The 18,327-nt window shown below is 39.2% G+C and overlaps 1 long non-coding RNA gene across 1 annotated transcript in view; it reads left to right on the top strand.

Moving 5' to 3' along the window:
- Positions 1-18,327, top strand: part of LOC134478291 (uncharacterized) — a 45,214-nt gene that overhangs the window by 11,449 nt on the left and 15,438 nt on the right. Inside the window, exon 2 of the long non-coding RNA XR_010050805.1 lies at positions 12,327-12,397. This is a non-coding gene — a long non-coding RNA (uncharacterized LOC134478291). The remainder of the gene's footprint in view (positions 1-12,326; positions 12,398-18,327) is intronic.

Genomic DNA, 18,327 nt, shown 5'->3' with positions numbered 1-18,327 from the left:
ATGTGTGCCATCTCCCCATGATGAATGCAAGCATTACATTCTTCAAACATGAACTAATAAAAAAATAGGATCTCTATATAGGTGTCTCTTACTTAGGATTTTTTCTTTCACAATTATTCGTTGAAGGCACTGGGACTTCAGTCCTGTAGAACTGGATCTTGATGCATTCGGCAGGTTGCATGAACACATATCCCTGCTCTGTTTTCTGCAAACTGGTGTTTAGATGTGGAGGCTTGATCAGATTCAGGTTAGATTTATTTTCTTTGGCAAGCATACTTCAGGGGTGTTACTGTGCACTTCCTGTTGAATCACATCAAGAGCTGCATAAACTGTGGTTGTCTTTGTGTAATGTTGAGGTTGATCTGTCACTGAAGCTGACATTCTGTTTTTAAAGAACGCTGTTAAATACGGAAAACAAGATTTGTCTTTCTAAAGAAAATAAAGTGCCAAAGCAGAAGCCAACAAGTCCGTTTTAGGCAGGAGAGCGTATGCATTGTGGGGAGCTGACTTGTATTTAACATCGGGCAGGAAGGTGGGGGAGACTCAGGGGCAGAACTCTGCCCTTTTGGTTTGAGTTCTCTTCTGTCCCCAGATTAGCATTTTACTGTCAGGTGTTTGTGGAACGAATTTGCTGATTTACTGTCAAAATGTGTTTTATTTTAGGAATTTTTCTTCTTTTCCTTTTCATTTGATTTGGAATAAGAATTTTTTTCCATCTTGCTTATTATGCTTCAGTTTTAATGTTTCTGCCACCTGGCTCTAACATATTAGGGAAAGACTGGGTGGCTTAGAAACTGTCTTTCCAGGTGCTCTTATTGGGTGAGGTCTCAGCTGGGACCACCTTGGACTTCAGGCTTTTTAATAATGCTTGCTTGATCTGATTTGTCCGGTCATTTGTTTTCCTCTTGCTTCCACACCCCCAGCTGCTGATGGGCCCCAGATTCCTACACTCCATGAGTCTGTGAGGTGGTCCTGTGAGCACCCCACTTTTTCACTCACAATGCTTTGTGGAATTGATGAATAAAATCATGGGATCTGAGACCTGAATTAACCCTCAGGTCCTCAAGAAGTACTTGTTTAAAAGGAATAAAGTGTGTTGGTTGTGTGGTCCTTTTTAAAACTGCATTTCTTTGAAGACTAGTAGCCCAAGTGATTTTATAAATGTAAAATTGCTTTCACAGAGTTTTCAAACAGTATCTGCAATTGCTTGTAGAGCTTATTATTTAAGAAAGATAAATATGACTTCATCGACATCTTGGATAAGAGATAATCATCTGTTATTCAAATAAAGGTATAAAAGTACAACTATGAATAATTATGTTTTATGAATTTTTAAAAGACTCTTGTCAATTTTATTAATTAATTATACATTACCTCTCAATCTTAAGTGATACCTAGAGAGATAAATTGATGAAATTGAGACTGCAAGGGCAATCTCTTTCTTGAAGGATTTCACAGATAGCCCTCTTTTCCCTGGTGGGTATAAAAGAAACTGCAGTAATTAGTCTGCAAGTGAAAGACACATCCTTGTGCAGGTCGGGGAGCAGACAAACACAGAAAGGAGCTGCTTGTGCTCTCTTCTCTCTTGGACATTGTATCATGGGTGCATATGGTTCTGGCTGTATAAATGACTGGTATGCTTTGGAAATTGAAAAACAGATGAAAATCAGAAGATACTGATAGGTCTTGTAGAATTTTAATTTCAAGTATTGCTGTAGGGGACTTGTCAGAGAATATCTACTTTCCAAAAATAATCTGCTCTTTAATAGCATTGGTTGGAGATTTTAAAAACTGGTACATATCTTTTTCTTTTCTTTTCTTTCTTTCTTTTTTCTTTTCTTTTTTAAAGATAAAGTCTTGCTAGGTTAGGCTGGCCTTGAACTCACTAACTAGTCTAGGCTGGCCTCAAACTTGTGGTGGCCTCCTGCTTCAGTCTCCCAAGTGTTGGGGTTACAGGCATGTGCCAGCATGTGTGAAATTTTATATATTACATATTATATAAATAAAATATATTTTATATATTATGAAAAGATTTAGGAGACTACCCTACCCTTGTGTCTAATTTCTGCAAGAAAAGCCCTTCCAAGTAGGTAATAATGAAACAATTCTTTATTTCCCATGTGATCACAACTTCAGGTAGAGATTTAAGATTAACTTTGGGGCTGGGTATGTGACTCGGTGGTAGAACACTTGCCTAGCATGCCCAAGGCCTTGTGATTAATCATACCTAGTACCACAAAAGAAAAATAAAGCAGTCTTTTCATTTAACTCACTTTGCTTTGAAATGTTGAGCTAGGTTGTGGACTGGAAGATGCAGACTAATCGGGACATGAACTTTGACTACACTGTCTCTTCAAGCCCTCAGTAGATTTTAGTGTGCATAAACTTGCAACATCAGCATTTTTATTTAGTACACACTTCGACCTTCCTGGGGTTGGGATCTCTAAGATTAGGATCTGTTTGTGACTCAGATCATATTGGCATGTGGTTGGCACAAAGTAAATCTATGTTAAGGACAATGCCGAGCCTACCAGGATGGGCAGTGGTGGAAGGTGTGTCAGTCTCAACTGTGCAGTGTGAATGGCCATCAGCAGGAGAGTTGGCTGGTCTGATGTCTGGAATTCTACTTCAGAATGAGGGGGCCAATCATTCAGGTCGCCGAAGAATTTTACGGATGCACTGAGAAGACAGAGAACAAAACAGCGTGATCCTCAGTTATTTTAATGATTCTCCTTTGCTGTCAGTGTGTGCCCATGGAAATAGGAATGCTAAGCAAAGGAATCTGTGGCTTGCGAACTATGGAAAAGAATCATCCATGACAGCAGGCAAAAAAGTAAAAATTGGGCAGAAGAGAGAGAGAAGAACGTGAGAGAAGAATACCGTGTGTAAAATGGAGGCCTACAGGACAAGTGGGGAAGGGCAGCTGACTTCAGGAACAAATGTCCACAGAATTCTGGACACCTCTTAAATGCCAGTACTCTGTGTTTTCAAGCCAGCAGGAAATACTTCAGAAAAGCAGCAATATCCTTTGCTGAAACCCGTTCAGTTTATAAGGAGAAATGTCAATAAGTCTTGTGTGGCTGCGCTCCCAGGCCAGAGGGATCTTCATGTTTTGTGCAGGGCAGTAGGAAACAGAGTCTTTAGGTCTCAAAAGAGTATTTTTTCTTTTTAAAAAAGAGCTTACTGAAAATCAACTTTTATTAAATTTTCTTGCACAATTCAAATGGATTCTATTTTCTTCCCTAGTTATGCCAGATCCTGATTCTTTTAGAAAGAAAAGAGCTCCATTCTAAGCAACATTTTTAATTGTTTCCTATTCCATGGAGGTCATATTTTGAAAGACTTCAGCCACAGTGTGCTCGATAAGCAGCTCATATTTCTATTCTTTTTAATGAAATACATAAACCAAAGCTTTGGATGGTGGATTTCCTTATGGAAGATACCAAAGAGCTTTGTGTCTGAGGCAGTCTGGGAAGCAGGAGTTACAACTTCACGTTCTGTCCAAAATCAGAGTCAATTTGGGCATTTTGGCAAACGTAAAATTAGAATGTGTTTAGATGGGATAAATAGTCTATGGTTTGTGAAAGGGCACACCATTCCCTATGAAGTTACTTCTGTTTTATGCATTGAGATGGGTGGTCTGACCCCTCCCCAACAAAAGGCATCTGGTGGAAGAGTGTCTCATTTCAAGTAACCTCTTAACTGACCTGAATGTACCTCTGGATCTTGACTTTTTAATCTTTAAAGTCTTTGAGAACCTAGTAATTCCAGACTGGTGATTGGACCTGGACCTATGAGGTGATCTGTGTGTCTACTGTGATCAAGTCCAAAGGACAATTTAATTATCAACTATTTCTCCAGAAAATGGGCTGCTTCTATCATTTCCCCCCTCATTCTTTGCTTTAACTCTTGTGTACTCATTTGGTCAAAATGTCCTTAAAGACAGCTTTCATTCAGGCAACATAGAAAATCTCTTGTTACATGCTTTTTGTTCTCTGCTTATTTATTTGTTCATTTCATCTTCTTTTGATCTGTAGAGAGCAATAGATAGAAGAACCAGCTTGACCCAGAAAGGATATCAAAATAACCTTCTAAAAACATGCTGTAATATCTGTCCCTCCTGGCATCTCCAGTTAGACAGGAAAGGAAATGGAAATTTAATCAAAATATTACAGAAAAAAGTAGACTTTTAACTCTGTCTTCCTAAAAAAATATATCATACCTATTTGACGCTGTGGTTAATATGGGTAATGAAAATTTGTGAAAAATGAGCTCTTGTGCAACAATCTTAGTTGCTTTCCTTTTTATAATGAAACATGTTTTTTAAAAATTACTCTGGTATTAAAATATATGACCCCAACTTTGTTGCTGGATTCTGCCTGAATTAAAAACTGAGGTAGAATAATAACATTTTGGGTAAGACATTCATCACAAGAAGGGGGAAAAAAGTAGTAAGTAGTAATTATGCAGGAGAAGAGGACTAGACCCTCAGGGCAGCAAGAGCCCTTAGAAGCCAATTAGCTCAAGCAACTCATTTAACTTTATTTTGCACCATGGTCTACTACTGTCTTCACTACTTATTAGTCAGCTGTAAGTGCTGATGAGTTTCTAATATTTCTGCCCTTGTTGTGACAGCTGTTGTATCAGGTAATCTTTCCAAGGATGTTTGTGTAGTGGACTGTCTTAGAAGATACGGTGTCTCTTTTCAGGGCAGTAGACAGATTTATTTATGATGCAAGATAATATAAATATTATCTTCTTTGGGGGCAAAAACTGGGGTGAAGTTTAGTTTCTGCCTCTTTCTTTTGATGGGGTTTGCCCAAGTTTGAAGTGACCCAGGCCTGCTGCAGCTCTCTTTAGCCTCTGTGGGGCTAGAGTGACTAAGTGTCCTGATTTGCCCAGGACTTTCAGTATTAAAACTGAAACAGGGCATACTGGAATGGCCGGTCATCCTAATTATGAAACTGATGTGTACATGAAACTTTTACTGGCTGCAGAGCCTTGCAAATAAAAGCTTTGGTCTCTGACCCGTGTCTTCTGTAGCATGCATGAAGCTTTAGCAGCTAATTTATGAGCTTGCAAGCAGGATAAAATCTCAGACTCTTCTCAGGTCTTGACAGAGGTGCTTGGCAAGTACTTCTCTAAGCTTCCATTTTCCTATCTGTAAAATGGAGATAACATCTGCTCCACAGAGTGGTGAAGACACGAGTAATCATGTATGTGAAGCCTGAGCACCTTGCCTAGGACCTAAGTCCTTATCAGATGTTGACAGTTACCACTATTCACTGTAATTCTTTTTTAGGTAAAGCTGTTTCAATCCAGTCATCTTCTTGCTTGTGCCATGTCTGAGTGTGTATAGTTTGTTTGTAACTTCTCAGTGTCTTTATGTGGTAGAATGTATCCAATTTAAAATGCTCACTTAAGTATTTGATCATTTTGATTACCAAAATCAGATTAATTCATAGCTGAAATTTATGACTGACTAGAATGTCTTTAAATGAATAAGTGACTCTATGTAGTCGTTGCATTTTTTTGTAAAGCTCTTTTTAATCTGGTAAAATTGTTTGATGACACTTGGCCTTTGACCTCATTTCTTAAGATCTCCAGGAAATAATGAAAGATTCAGGTAACACTGTTGAGATTTTTGCAAGAAATTATATGGAAATATTTCACATATATCATAAGATAAATGTTATATACACAGTAGTTATTTCCAACTGTGATGGAAAATAAAGTTGGAAAATAGCATTCTCATCATATATATTTTTAAGATTTTATATGGTTTTTTGTTGTTAGTATGTGATATATTTATGATTCTTTATGTAACAGCAAAAGACAATTTTCTTTAGAAGAGAAAAGAACTCCAGGTTTTTCCTGGTTTGGAGGATTCAGAATAATAAACATCTGGGCAGTCTTTTGCACATTTGGAGGCCTGGATAACATTCACATTTTATGTGACAGAAGAATGTGACATTCCTTTCATGGGTTTACAAAGAAACCATATTTAAGCTGAATGTGGTTATGGGATGATTTGAAACTGCCCAAGAAAATGGATCCATTTGGGACTCTATGATTATACCTCGGTTAGTTCATTTATGTGTGAGTAAGTCAAGAATGACAAACAGAAATGAAAAACCCAGTGCCTCTGCCTCTCTTCAGATGTGATAAAGAGTGGGTAGAGTTCATGCATTATTCCATTTCTATTCTGAAACACTGATTTTCATTTCACTCTCAGGCTCAATTCAGTTCTGGTTGTTTTGTAAATGTAACATGAGACTCAATAAATTCACTCTTAGGCCATCTGAATATCTTTTTTGAATTGGCAACTGCTTTTGTAGTTCCCTTGGGTCAAATACGAAATTTATAGTTTGATGTTTATCTATAGGAAATAAATAAGCATTCAAAAATGTTGCCTAAAAAGGCTAATTAAATTCTTGGCATATGGAGTCATACAGACATGGGGTATCCTTCTCTGGCCTGAGTTGGCTTCACAGTGAGTTCAAGGCCAGGCTGAACTACATGGACACACTGTGTCACAAAAAATAACAGTAAAAATTTAAAAAGGGCAAAAATGATGGGATAAGTGTGTTCAAAGTGAGAGGGTGAGAGGCAGTATTTTGAGGGGGAGGAGATATGTGGTAATGTGTTTTTACTGTAATGATTTTAATGAATTAAATATTCACCATAACGTGTGATTACTTCATATCATCTTCTCTGTATGTGTTTGCTTCTGTGTCTAGATTTTCCTTTTTCATAAGGGCACAGCCATATTGGGTTAGAGCCCATCATAAGGATTTCAACTTCATCATCAGCAAATTCCATCTCTAAATAAGCTCACATTTATAGGTACTGGAGGTTAGGACTTCAATTTCTCTTTTTGGAGGAGATGGCAAAGTCAACCTATAATATCCTATTACTTTTATTTATTCAGAATTTGTTTTCAGGGAAAGATAAGAAAAGTCCATTAAGAAACTGATGTGAAGTTCAGCCCATGAAATCAGCCCGGACACCTGGCCCAGGGCAATGCGGGCTAAGTTCCAGCTAGGGTGCTCACCAAGCCACATGCCCTAGGCCTTCTGCCATGGTCCACATCCATGTTCCCCAAGGCTTTGGCTATGCAATTCTTTCTTCTTTCTCATTTTCCAAGATGCTCTTCAGGCTGGCTGAAGCCCCAAGGGGCCAAAGTGCTTCATTCAGTTGTTACCTGTTCTGAACCAGGATCTTTCTTTCAGTTTAGTCATTTTGTGCTTGTCTTTATGTGTAAGCTATGTAGTTTGTTTGGGTTTAAAAACTTCCTTTTAGCAGTAATAGCCTTACTGTCATCATTTTTATGATCAGACCCAAATCTATTTTCTGTAAAATTTCAAGATGCAGGAAAAGGAAGCCTTACAAATCTATATGGTGTGTCAGAGGAATTAAGCTCCAGAAAGGTGAAGTAACTCAACTTCTGCCTTACCTTCCTTTGCTTCACAAGCACCTCCTGGTGTTTAAACATATGAAACCTGGAAGAAGCAATTGCCACTATTTCCTCACGGCATCCAATGGTAGAATAAAAAACTGCAGTCTGGACTCGCTTATTATCTGAAAATTTTAAATGCATTTCACTGTAGTTTGTAATTAAAATAGAGCCATAGTGAAAACCTCCCTTCCCAATGGCATGCTTGAGTGCTGAAATATTTCAATCACTCTAGTCATTGTCCATTGCATTCATTGGACAACAGTAGTCCAAACTCAGCTTTCTAATTCTAGAGGTTGGCAAACATGGACAATATCTCTGTTGTTCACTGGGGATGGGAATGCTAGCTTCAGAGAGACCAGCCTGAACAGCATCTGCCGCTCCATTAAATGCTGATTCTGTGCTCAGTCATCTCATGATTTATTTGCCTGGACTTCTTTGCCAAACTAGTAGGGTACATCAGAGTGGGGCTTGAGACCAAGTTTTCCTGCTCAAAACCTCCCTCGGGAGCTCAAAAGTACAGAAATAATGACCTGATGATTTAGCAAGGTCAGTGGCTAATGTGTAAATTCTAGGTTGTGACTGTCCTGAGAACTGGACTGTAAAACATTGCACAGTATAAGTCATAAAGAAGCCATAGTGTGTCAGTCTACTGTGGTAATGGATTTAGGTATAGAAGAATGACTTTTGTTAGTATGTATTGCTTTTCTAAATAAAATCTGAGCATGTCCCTCTAGTATTTTTAGATCAAATAGAGAATTTTTACATTTCCTTTTTTTTCTTTCCTTTTTTTTTTTTTTTTTTTTTTGTACTGGGGATTGAATCACAGCCTCACAATTGCCAGGCAGGCACTTGCACAACTGAGCTAAATCCCCTGGCCTTCCTTTTTTTTTTTCCTTATGGACACAGCAGTGATAGTTTATAGCCTCATAGAAAAGCCTTGTGCTCATTAACTCATATGTTCATAAAGCTATTGAAATAGAGTATTCCTAGGTGGTTAAATCATAAATGCAGATGGTTTAAGTGGATGGTGGCTGGGGATTCAGAGACGCAAAATGAAAGTGAATATCCTAGAGCAATGTGAAATGGCCTTAGGAAGACTGACCTGAGCATCAAAAAGACAGGAAACTGGATGTGGTGGAATGTGCCTGTAATCCCGGCACTCAGGAGGCTCAGGTAGGAGGACTGCAATGAGTTTGAGGCCAACCTGGGCTGCAAGATGCCCCACCCCAACCCCGCCCAAAAGGAGAGATCATGGCAGGCCTTCTCAAGGCTAATGTTGATGGTAGCAGCATCTACTCCGGAGGACAGCAGAGGTCCTTATGATGAGTATATCCTCTAGGGGCTGCAGTGAGGGTGATTGGAGGGAGGGGGCAAGGAGATGAGGGATCACGGAGCTCGAGGGCAGAGCAGCAGCTTCCCCTGCAGAACACTTCTGCAGTGTGATTTTGGGTATCATTTCACAAGTCCCACTTCTGAGCAGGGTCCTGCAGCTCTCCTGGTGATTTTGGGTGAACCACTCCCAATGTTTTTAAATAAGTCCTGTGCTTAAATCAGCCCGTCAATTTCTGTTATCAGAAGCTAAGATCCTAGCTCATATGGGTATTCTGGTCAGGAAGCAATGACTTGACCCCGGGCTGCTGGACTATAGAACGCATAATCTCAAGCCCCTTGTGTACCACATGTACCATGGATCAGTCATCACACCGAACACCAGACTACAGGCAACTTGTTGTCAATGACCATGTTGATTATTGTCCAAATGGAACATTTTTGATAAAGAAAAAGTCTTGTAATTATAATAATGTCAGAACTGTCCTGGGTAAAACAAATGATCTTCGTGCTTACATATCCTACTGAAGAATTGAGGCTTTTTGAATGCCACTGAGGTTAATGAGATCCTGCAGGAATTATGTGTATAGTTTAAGTCTCAGAGCTAAAGGTCACACTCACTTGATTCTATATCAGTTCTGCAAGTGTGATGATTGATTCTGTGTACCAGCTCCACAGGGTTAAGGGATGTCTAGATAGCTGCTAGCACATTTCTGTCATGTCTGTCTGTGAGAATACTTCTGGAAGTAAATATCATTGAAGTAAATATCATTTGGATCAGTAGGAAGAGTAAGGGAAATTCTCCCTTACCAGCGTGTGTGGTGAACATGATAACCACCACACTACGGAAACTCAGTGGACTGGCGCTACCCAGGCCTTTGAGGGTCCTGAATAGAACAAAAGCATAGAGAAAGGTCAAACTTGTTCTCTCTTCTTGAGCTGGGACATCCATCTTCTCCTGCCTCAGACTTCACACTCTACGTCTTGGGCCCCAGATTCTGATAATTACACCTGTGTCATGTTTCCTTTACCCTCCTTTTTTGTTAGGTCTTTATTCTCAGACCGAATTCCACCACTGACCTTCCTGATTCTCTGGCTTCTAGATGGTGGACTGAACTTTTCAGTTTCCGTAATTGCATGAGTCAAATGCCATAATAAATCTCTTACATAATATGTACTTTGGGGTTTCTGTTTCCCTGGAGAATCTTAACTAATATGCCAAGATAAAGTCAGCCAAGTCCATTCTGTTAAACACATTTAATTTCTTTACCAGCAAATATTACAGACCTATTTAAAAACCTCATTTAAGAAAGTTAATAATGTCTGAAATTAAGCATGTAAGCAGAACTGTTCTAGATTTTGCTTGTCAGAAACACTAATTTTAAGAAGAAAAAGGTTTTAAAGTACTGCATTCTGATCAGTAACTGAGGAGATGCCTGAATGTTAGTAGTGCCATGGACATCCACAGGGTGGAAGCATACAAAACCATCTTACTCTCTTAGCTGCAGGCAGTCTGGTCCTTGAGAAAGACGTTGTGATTGTTGACAAATACACATGATAAGTTGCAAGAGTAGGGTGAAGGTTCAGTGGAAGAAGTCAGACCAGGACCCTCCCAGAGGCTGTCAACAGTCCTGTTTGTTTAAGCATCTGAGAAATCTCAGGCCTGGGGACTTGGGCTATATGAAAGAAGGCTTGAGCCTGGAACTGAGTGAAAATGCTCTGGCAGAATACCGAGTGTGGAATACAGAGGGAGCACAGAGGGGGGAGACTCCTTGGGGAGGAAAGACCTCCTGTAACAGCCCTCTGAGTAGCGGGGCCGGGGAAAGCCTGGAGGAAAAGTGAAAAACCTAATGTGCTGCCTAACCTGATCTCTCTTTGGGACCCACAAAGGTTTAGCATAGACCACAAAAAGTCACACAGTGAAGCTCTGTGAGAGTAAAATGTCTAGTGCTCTGTGACTTGAGTCTTGGATGATGTGTGACAAAGGTGTAGTTGATACATTCAGATGAAAGGATGACTGACTGGGACTTCTAATCCTGATTAACACAGGGGGCTCTTCAGTCACTGGCAACCCAGGCTATTTCCTACTCTGTGTGTGTATGTGTGTGTGTATGGTGCTGGGGGTGGAACCCAGAGCCTGGAATATACTCAGCAGGTACTCTTCTGCTGGATTGTATCCCCAATCTTATTTCTAGTTTTTGTTTTCAGAATCACTAAACTGTAGCTCTTGTGGTTATGCTCCACAATAGAATTTAATCTAATATTTCCACAACTCAAGAAGTTGGTGAAGGAAGGAAAGAAGTGAAGACCATATATCATAATTGTTTCTTTCTTTTTTTTTTTTTTTTAATCGGTACCAGGAATCGAACTCACAACTGCCTGCTTGCAAGGCAGGCACTTATGCCACTGAGCTAAATACCCAGCCCCATTGCAAGTGTTTTTTAAGGAGGCTTTTGGAAACTTTCAAGTAATCTGTCCTTTTATACCACATTGGCCTGAACTTAGTCCCTTGTCTATGTCTAGCTGCAAAGGTGACTAGAACATGCAGTGAGATTCCTGATGACTTGTGCTCACATAACTGTAGACACTCTAAAGGAGCGAGTGTTTCCTGGGGTAACTAGCACTTTCTGCCCCAGCAGACGTGTGTGATGTGTGATTAGTCAGTTAATACAGGGAAAAGACTAGATGGAGCTCACTTTTCCTAGGTTTCCTGCTGCCAGTTGTCTGCTATACTTTTCACTATATTTTCTTATATTGTCCACTGAATAGCATGTATATCTTTACCATGGGCAGATGCTTCTTTGGTGACTCACTAGATTTTCTTGAATTATCATTTTCCTTTTCCATGTGTGAGCCATTCTTGGTGATACATGTGATGCTGTCTGTGAATCCTCTTGTTCTGCTTAATACCACACAGTAGAACAGTTTTAAGTCACAACAGATGAGAGATTTGGAGCTCAGGAGGGTTCCTTAGGCACGTAAGAATGTGCAGAGAAAGCAAGGAAGCAAGAAAGAATTGGTGCTGCTTATGGAGGAATTCACAAGATAATCAGAGGAAGCTGTACTTGGCAGAGACTGAGATGAGATCCTTGAGTATGTGGAAGCGGGTGAAATACGGGAATATAAAGGGAAATCTTAGTGCTTGGGTGATCTCTTGTGTAATATACTGTCAGGAGGGAAAAAATATTTATGATTACTGTGCTATACACAGCTCCAGAATAAAGATGGGAGCTTTATCAACAGGGCACGGTAACCATGGCTTCCAATTTGCTTTTCCTTTGTGCATTATGTGAACTAGAAAGTGCAACTGATGACTCAACATTTGCAGGTAACTGACATTCATCCTACTTAATACCATTTTTGAAGTCCAAAAGGGACAATTTAAAACCAATAACTTCTTAGCCCTTTTATAAGACCCAGCCCTCTGATTTCATATCACCATAAAGAGAACATACACAAAATGTTACCCAATATGTTTTGTCTCTTGGATGAGAATTATTAATAGATACTTATTTTGGCTTTGTATGCCTTTCTTCAGGAATAAGAAGTGTGGATCTGACTTCTGGCTCTAGGGTGAAACCTCTTCAGCTGGTTGCTGCTCCCATTGTGGTAAGGACAGGGAATCACTCAGGTTTTTTGTTTTGTTTTGTTTTGTTTTTTGTCTTTTTCCTTTTTATCGGTACCAGGGATCGAACTCACGACTGCCTGCTTGCAAGGCAGGCGCTTATGCCACTGAGCTAAATCCCCAGCCCCAAGTCACTCAGGTTTACATCAGGGTGACAGACGTAGCAGGAGTGTTATGGAGGAAAGAATTCATTATAAAATTGTGGGAGAAGCTGGGGAAGTAAAGGCCTGAAAAGAGGAACTGAAAGATGAGAGAAAAGTTGCTAATTTGCCCAGGGCAGCAATTTTGAACTTGCAGGAGACTCCGAAGGCCAGACACACCCAGGTGCCAAGTAGGACTATGAAGGGAAACTGGCTGAAAGCCATTATTTCTGTATAATTATTGCTTCGGAAAATCTGTGGCCAAGAATCTGGCTATGGGCTGTGGGATGCTATTGATCAGTAGGTTTAGCTGTTGGAGAAAGTTACACATAGAACAAGAAAGAATGAAGACAAGCCACACCTTTCTGCCTGTCACTTTTAGAGAATAATGGCCATTGCTTTGCACCTGCTTCCAAATCCTGCACAGATCCCCTTTTTGGCCCACTCTACCTGAGAACCACAAGGGAGTCCTGGCCAATGTAGTTCAAGCTGAACCAAACTGTCACAGTACACACTGCCACAGTAAAATAGTCAAAAGTGGGAAAATCATAGCTTATGCATTAAAAATGTTTTCTATTACATCTTGTCATCTTCAGAGTAGTTGCCTCTACTCTTAGACTTGATACTGTCAAGCATACCAAAGATATCCATACTGGTTTTGATTATTAACTGCTTTCAAGTCCTACAATGTCTTCAAAGTTGTGTTTTTATAAAAATAGCTATGTAATACTATGCTTAACTATATTAAGCCTGTTGATGTGGACAAGTCTATTGAAAATAACAAGAGAAAGCATAGTAACTATAGTAGATCACCTAATATTGTGGTCTTATGTGTCTTTTTCATTGCATGTTTTTCTAGGAATTTGTTTTGTTGCCTTGTTATCTATTTTTCCCTATAATACAGAGAGGATAGATATACATGTAGAAATTCACACATGGGAAGAATTTTTTATACTATTTTTGGAAACATTATATAATGCACAATGTAATGAACAGATACTCTGAAGAAGAGACACTGAGAAACCCAATGCTAATTCTGTAGCATTATGATATAAAATCTAGCAATACTATTAATTTGCTGCTCAGAGTGATATTAGTCTAGCCTCTTAAGTTCAATTTCCCCATACATAAAGATAAGGACAGCTACTATGAAGAGAATGAGAGACATTATAGTAGTCATTATTGACTTCCCCAATATCAGGTCTTGAAAACCTAAAAAGCCTTCATCATCCTGTAATGATTTGATTAGTTCTGTAATATGAAGTATGTACTCAATGTATATGAAGATGGGGACAACTATTTGGAAGAAAACTAGAGACAATAAGATAGACAGTGAAGATCTCCAGTGGACTTGCTTTGAAATCTGTATTTCTTTACATTGTTTCTTTATGAACTGTTTTATTCTGTTTTGGTACGTTTAATCTTACCCTCTTTAAGATAAAAAACAAGTGTGTAGGACTGATAACCATATTACTAAGTTTTTGATAGATTATTGAGCAGAACTGTTGGCAGTGTCACTATTTGAATATCACTTTATATGTTTTAGTTTTGTAACCTGAACAATTATTTCTAAGATGACAATATGTAACTTATCAACTAGTGATTTCTTACTGTTTATTTTTCTGTAATTCTGTATTATTTCTACCCTTCTTTTCTGTTTTTTCTTGTTGTTGTTTTCTAGTACTGAGTCCCCAGTTTACGGGACTCACATGCTTACATGTACAAAATGGAAAAAGTCATAGCAAACTGACCAAGTGCAAAAAAATCATGTGATGGTTTACATTCTGTAAGTATGGGATAGCTACATAATTTTGTCCTTAAAATTTCCACTGTAGATATAGTTTTGGTTTCTAGTAGCTACAGGAGGAAAAAAAATGTCCAGGAGAATAAGGTGAATCAGTGAATTCTTTCCTGAGTTTGACAGAGTATCAAGAACAGAGTGCTGCTATCTGTGGACGACAAAACATTCCACGCTGTTTACAAAGGTGATTTATCCAGGAACAATCTCACTAATAGTTTCACACTTGGTGCTTATTAATGCTCATTACAGATTATTTCCCTTAGCTGCATTAAACTTTAATCTCAGCTGTTTTCTGGCACATTAGCACAGTATGGCAGACCACCAAAGAAGGCTAGTTACAATGTTATGCAAAAAATAATTTGGTCAGTGGAGTGGATGGATTGAAAAACAAGCATTAGGTTGGCAGCTCCAAAAAGAAGCCTGTCTTGTCTTGTTTTTCAGGGAATTTATATAACATTGGAGAGAATATAGAAGACTTTCAGCTACAACACTCTGTTTCTGCTCAGGCTCAAACAAGGATGGAGGCAGCAATAAGCAGTATATCTTCATTCAGTACGTTCCACTAGCTATGCTCAGGGCTGGCCCAGGTTGAAACCAAGGAGGAGGACTCATTCCTTCCTTGCTGCTCTCTTCCCACTCACTTTTATATTTTAGACACTCCCTGTCCTGGTGCTATGTGTCCTCCTTAGGCCTTTGGTTGCCCAGCGTTGTTTGTTCCCAGGCCACTGGCTTTGATTGGCCAGTGCTTTGTGTTTCAGACTTTCCATTTTCTCTGCCTCTGGGTAAGTGTTCCTTTGAGACCTTCTTTCAGCTAATGGCACAATACTACTAATGGATCCAAAAAAGACTCAGCAAGAATAACTTTAATGGTAGCAATGGGGTGTGCCTGCATTCCCAGATTACTCTGCAGGTTCCAAATTGGGTATTCTGATAGGGAGATAATTTGGGCAAGGCTTTGGCAGTTTTCATTGATCATCTACTTCACCTACATGTAGGGAAAATCACAGATGTCAATGTCTATTTTGTTAATAATTAATGTGACTGATGGCTACAGATTGCTCAAAATCAAGGTCATAAATGTTTTGCTTCTGTTGGTGCTTGATAAATGGTTGTTGACTGAAGTAATCATTCAATGGTCTTTGTCTAAAAATTTATGAAGTTACAGAGACAGGTGAGCACTGGCATTCCAGCATGGAGGAGTAGAAGCTCCAGAAGAGAAGCAATTAGGAGGCAAGATGGATACATATTAAGATGGGCAGAATTCATAGCACACACATCTGAGGCTATAGGCAGCCTTGTCAGTAGATAAGATCTCATAAAATTTGGAAAAGGAGGTGAACCATTGTTGAAGTCAGCATGGGAAATGATACACAAGGCCCAAGTCTACACATGCCAGGTAAAACAATTGACCGAGATCAACTCAGTCAGTGCTGGGAACAGGTTAGCAGCATTCATAGTAATATAACATTTCCTGGAGGCTCTTGATTCTCTCAGGAGCCTTTCACAGGTCCTGCATGGAAGGACCTGTGAAACTTCCTCATAGGAAGTTTAGATTCTACTAAGTGACATAGGACACTTTGAAGCATTTTCTGCTGGTAAGGCATGTGTGGTGATTGGCATGATTCACTTCATACCGAAAACATCCTGCTTCTTTCACTGAACTATCCATGGGGATATCCATGGGGGTCTAAAATTGATGTCCTAGGGTCTGCTCAGAGTTTCACTTACAAGAAGACTTCAGAAATGGTGGTCTTTGATTAATTGCATTAACCATACAGCATAGTGGAACAAGAAATAGACTTGAAGTAAATCATGGTTTTGTTAATTGGCCAACTCTAACTTTGGGCTATGTATAACCTTTCTGTACTTCAGTTTCCTTATTGATAAGGTAGAGGACTGATGATCCTGTCTACGCCCTAGCATCCTTAAGAAGGTCAAATCAGATTATACTTGTAAAGTGCAAAGTCAGCTCAAAAACACTACATAAATAAAACATGCTTGTGTGCATAATTATACTTGGATTTTTTTATTTATTAAAGTATCTTTAGAGAGAATAATTATCTAAAAAGAATTTTCTGATAAGCCTGCTTGGGTAAAAAATTGAGATTCCAAAGACTCCAAAGATTACAATGTTTCAGGGGAAGAAAAATATGCAAATGAGATGTTTTGTTTCTTTGCTTAGATTTTGCATCTGCAGAGAGTGGGAGAAATAAAGTGAATGAGCAAAACATGACTAGAAATATGAGAGATTACTGTCTCTGGTTACTTTTCTGAATCCATATAGAGTCATGATCCTTCTACTAAGAATATTTATTTGCTTATTTATTTGGGGGGTTCAGGGGATTGAACCCAGTGCCTTCACACACCCTAAGCCTCATTTCATTTTGAGACAGTCTTTCTAAGTCAGTAAATTGCCCAGGCTGGACTCAAAATTTCTATCCTTGTACCTCAGCCTCCCCAGAGGGCTGAAATTATAAGTATATATTATCATGCCCAGGTAACTAAGGAATTTTAAAGCACTATTTGGGAAATAAATTCTGTACTTTTATTCATTCTTTACAAGAATGTGTTGGCATACATAAGGAATTTCAGGTAACAATAGTGGTGTGGGTTGGTACAACTACAGCCAGAAAGGACCCTCAGGGTTAAAACATGGAGGGACACGCTTGGCCAGAGATGGCTGTGAGTAGGCTGTTCAAGCAGAGTTGCTGTGGGTGCTCCCTGTGGCTGAAAAGATGAGGGGAGTCCTTGCTATCAGGAGGAGAGACTGAGTGACTCAGGATGAGAGTCATGAACCAGAGTCTACTAAGGAGAATGTAACAACTTATGAGACCATAAATTAAAAAATGAATCAACTTCAGGGGTAGAAAAGAATGTACTTGAATGTGGACAAATTTATACTAGACCTCATACTGTGTGCTCTTGACCTGATAAAAATCATCTTTAAATGTTGAATTCTATGGCATTAAATATGTCTCCATTGTTGTACAACTGTCACCAATACCTGTCTCCAAGAACTTTTTTTTCTTTCCAAACTGAAACTACACTCATTAAATACTCGTTCCCCATTATCTCTCCCCAAGCCCTAGAAGCTACCCTTCTACCTTCAACTCTATGAATGTGTCTATTTTAGGTACTCATCTAAGTAGAATAGTTTTGTCTTTTCCTGACTGACTTATTTCACTTGGTATAATGTCTTTAGAATTCAAAGAAGCCATCCCAGAACATGCCATTCATCCGCCTTCAGCCCAGGTACAAGCCCACTTTAGATTTGATCATTGGCCTGATTATCAGTTCCTTGGTAATGTAGGTTAAGTCTGATAAACTGGGTTCCTATGGGAAATGAGTGTCAAATTCCCCATGCAGATGTAATAAGTGACTCCAGGAAGATCTTTTTTCACAAGTCTCTTTGCAGCAGTGACTCTCATATTAACCATTGTGGTGGCTTCCTCCACCTACAAGCATTTTCCAGACATGTTCTTACCTGAGCTGGGGTGCATGGAAGGAAGGCAGATGGGCAAGGACTCTGGGGTCACGAGGCTCTCTTCTTGTTCAGCAGGTCTTTAGAAACTTGTCCTAACTTGGCGGAGAAGCACCTACTTGGAACCACGAAGTTCAGCAATACATGTTGGCACACAGACCTAGAAATTCTATTAACTATTGACTTGTCTTTCTGTGATAGATTCAAATGTTTAATGCTTTTTGAAAGAGATTTCATTTCAAACTTAATAAGCTCTTTAAAAACAAAACAGAATATATGCTTATGTATAAAAAAAACCCCAAAACACAACAACCCTCATTCTTCCTCCTTCATCTCAGCTTCCCAGGGTTAGCTGTGTACCCTTCCAGATATACCCTGCACACTCTCTCACTCAAATGCATTTTAAAGGAAAACCCAAAATAGGTCCTATTATGCATAGAACTGAGCCATATACTTTAATCACTTAATATAAAAATATATCACACACAATAA

The sequence above is a fragment of the Cavia porcellus genome, unplaced genomic scaffold (genome assembly GCF_034190915.1).
Source record: "Cavia porcellus strain 051 isolate PalLab524CR breed Dunkin Hartley unplaced genomic scaffold, mCavPor4.1 scaffold_12, whole genome shotgun sequence".
Taxonomy (NCBI): domain Eukaryota; kingdom Metazoa; phylum Chordata; class Mammalia; order Rodentia; family Caviidae; genus Cavia; species Cavia porcellus.
The sequence above is the reverse complement of the archived record's forward strand: the minus strand, read 5'-3'. Positions and strand labels throughout refer to the sequence as shown.